Below are 3,549 nucleotides of genomic sequence, written 5' to 3' on the forward strand. Positions count from 1 at the left end.
ATTTTTAGTAGAGATGGGGTTTCTCCATATTGGTCAGGCTGGTCTCGAACTCCCAACCTCAGGTGATCAGCCCGCCTCGGCCTCCCAAAGTGCTGGGAGTACAGGCTTCAGCCACTGCGCCCAACCGGGTCCTGACTAATTTCTAAGCGTGCACAGAGATACTGAAACCTAAAAGTTTAAGAACGGCGGGCTGATTGCTGGGTGCGGTGGCTCACTCCTGTAATTCCAACACTTTAGGATTTAAAACAATACAGTATTTAACAATACAGGCTCACGCCTGTAAACACAGTACCTTGGGAGGCCGACGTGGACGAATCGCTTGAACCCAGGAGTTTGAGACTAGCCTTGGCAACATGGCGAAAACCCGACTCTACAAAATATATTTTTAAAAAAAAATCGCCGGGTAGGTGGGTAGCGGTGGCTGACGCCTGTAATCCCAGCACTTTAGGAGGCTGAGGCGGGTGGATCACGAGGTCAAGAGATGGAGACCATCCTGGCTAACACAGTGAAACCCCGTCTCTACTAAAAATACAAAAAATTAGTCGGGCGTGGTGGCGGGCACCTGTAGTCCCAGCTACTCGGGAGGCTGGGGCAGGAGAATGGTGTGAACCCGGGAGGCGGAGGCTGCAGTGAGCCGAGATCGTGCCACTGCACTCCAGCCTGGGCAACAAAGTGAGACTGTCACAGAAAAAAAAAAAAAAAAAAATGTCCGGGCAGGGTGGCTCATGTCGGTAATCCTATGCCGATAATCCTAGCACTTTGAGAGGCCAAGATGGGAGGATCCCTTTAGTCCAGAAGTTCGAGACCAGCCTGGTCAACGGAGCGAGACACCCCACCCCCCCAACACACACAGACACACACACACACACACACCCAGCTCCAAAAAAAACACACACACGAAAATAACACTGATTTACACAGTTTACACAGTCCCTGAGCCAGGACTCAGAGAGAGAGTGTAACAAAGAGCGCTCGGGTCAGGAGGTGAGAGCGCAGAACAATGTTCCATGTCCTCGGGCGTGGTTGTCAGGGTCTCAGTCCCCAAGGGCAGAGTGTGGAGATCTGGGAGGCACAGCGTTGGAGATTCCACATCACTTTCATTTCCTCTCGTAACCTGGTCGTGCCCTTCTTCCTGGATACTCATGACGCACACTCAGTTCTCATTCCCATTGGGTGTCGGGTTTCTAGAGAAGCCAATCAGCGTCGCCACGATTCCCGACTATAAAGTCCGCACGCACCCAACCGGATTCAGGAGGTTCTACCGACTCAGAGAATGGCGTCATGGCACTACGAACCCTACTTCTCCTGCTCTCGGCCCTTACCAAGACCTGGGCGGGTGAGTGCGGGGTCGGGATGGAAACGGCCTCTACCCGGAGGAGAGAGGGGCCGGACCGGCGGGGGCGCAGGACTCGGGGAGCCGCGCCGGGAGTAGGGCCGGACCGGTCTCAGCCCCTCCTCGCCCCCAGGCTCCCACTCCTTGAAGTATTTCCACACTTCCGTGTCCCGGCCCGGCCGCGGGGGGCCCCGCTTCATCTCTGTGGGCTACGTGGACGACACCCAGTTCGTGCGGTACGACAGCGATGCCGCGAGTCCGAGGATGGAGCCGCGGGCGTGGTGGATGAAGCAGGAGGGGCCGGAGTATTGGGACCAGGAGACACGGAGCGCCAGGGACACCGCACAGACTTTCCGAGTGAACCTGAAGACCCTGCGCGGCTACTACAACCAGAGCGAGGCCGGTGAGTGACCCCGGCCCGGGGCGCAGGTCACGACCCCTCCCCATCCCTCACGGACATCGTGGGTTCCCTCGAGTCTCCAGGTCCGAGATTCACCCCCAGGCTGCGGAACCCGCCCAGACCCTCGACCCGGCAGAGTCCCAGGCTCCTTTACCCGGCTCTGTTTTCAGTTTAGGCCAACCCCGCGGGTTGGCGGCGACAGGGGCGGGCTCGGTGGGTGGGACCGACTAGCGGCGGCTAGGGTCTCATACCTCCAGTGGATGCATGGCTGCGACCTGGGGCCGAACGGGAAGCCTCCGCGGGTATGAACAGCCTGCCTACGACGCAAGGATTATCTCACCCTGAATGAGGACCTGCGCTCCTGGTCCGCGGTGGACACGGCGGCTCAGATTTCGAGCGAAAGTCAAATGATGGCTCTGAGGGCGGGAGCACCAGAGAGCCTACCTGGAAGACACATGCGTGGAGTGGCTCCGCAGATACCTGGAGAATGGGAAGGAGACGCTGCAGCGCTCGGGTAAGAGGGTCCGCAGGGCTACTCTCCCATCTCCTTCTTGGGCTAGGACTGTGCCCACAGCTGACAGACCTCAAACAGTACAAGACGCAGGGATGGAAGCCAGAATACCCCTCCTCCCTTGGATCAGGAGAGGGGGCTGTCACCCCAGGTACAGGAGATCCTGTACCAGAGAGTGACTCTCTTAAATGACCAGCCTTCTCTCAGGGACAATTAAGGAATCTAGTCCCGCTGGAGAGTCCATTCTTCAAATGAACTGATGAGCAGTTCTCTTTGACTCTCAGTGTTAGGAATCATGGGGGAGTTTCTCTCGTGCCTGGTTCTCAGCCCCACACCAAGAGTTTTTGGAGGTCTGACTCCAGCTTTTCTCAGTCACTCAGCATCCGCACAGGCCAGGACCAGAAATCCCTTTTCACCTTCTGTCCTGGGCTATCTCACCCTGATTCTAGAACTTTCCAAGGAATAAGAGGCTATCCCAGATCCCTAAGTTCAGGCTGGTGTCAAGGTTTTGTCCTCATCTCCTACTATAATTGTCCTCTTCCTTCTCAGGATGGTCACATGGGTGCTGCTGGAGTGTCCCATGAGAGATACAAAGTGAATTTTCTGACTCTTCCCCTCAGAACCCCCAAAGACACACGTGACCCACCACCCCGTCTCTGATCATGAGGCCACCCTGAGGTGCTGGGCCCTGGGCTTCTACCCTGCGGAGATCACAGTGACCTGGCAGCGGGATGGGGAGGACCAGACCCAGGACACGGAGCTTGTGGAGACCAGGCCTGCAGGGGATGGAACCTTCCAGAAGTGGGCAGCTGTGGTGGTGCCTTCTGGAGAGGAGCAGAGATACACGTGCCATGTGCAGCATGAGGGGCTACCTGAGCCCCTCACCCTGAGATGGGGTAAGGAAGGGAATGGGAGGTCATGTCTCTTAGGGAAAGCAGGAGCCCTTCTGAAGCCCTTTTGCAGGGTCAGGGCTGAGGCCTGGGGGTCAGGGCCCCTTACGTTCCCCTGTTTTCCCAGAGCCGTCTTCCCAGTCCACCATCCCCATCGTGGGCATCATTGCTGGCCTGGTTCTCCTTGGAGCTGTGGTCACTGGAGCTGTGGTTGCTGCTGTGATGTGGAGGAGGAAGAGCTCAGGTGGGGAAGGGAGAGGGGTAGAGTCTGAGTTTTCTTGTCCCACTGGGGGTTTCAAGCCCTAGGTAGAAGTGTGTCCTGCCTTGTTACTGGGAAGCACCATCCACACACATGGGCCGACCCAGCCCGGGCCCTGTGTGCCAGCACCTACTCTTTTTTTTGAGATGGAATCTT

General features: G+C 57.2%; 1 pseudogene across 1 annotated transcript; it reads left to right on the forward strand.

The window, feature by feature from the left end:
* Positions 1 to 1,238: 1,238 nt before the first annotated feature.
* On the forward strand, positions 1,239 to 3,529 carry LOC116272814 (annotated as a pseudogene). The gene is made up of 4 exons (XR_004181374.1): positions 1,239 to 1,336; positions 1,467 to 2,247; positions 2,865 to 3,140; positions 3,262 to 3,529. The product of XR_004181374.1 is annotated as a patr class I histocompatibility antigen, alpha chain E-like (transcript).
* The last annotated feature ends 20 nt before the right edge of the window (positions 3,530 to 3,549 follow it).

Source organism: Papio anubis, unplaced genomic scaffold, assembly GCF_008728515.1.
Source record: "Papio anubis isolate 15944 unplaced genomic scaffold, Panubis1.0 scaffold2120, whole genome shotgun sequence".
Taxonomy (NCBI): domain Eukaryota; kingdom Metazoa; phylum Chordata; class Mammalia; order Primates; family Cercopithecidae; genus Papio; species Papio anubis.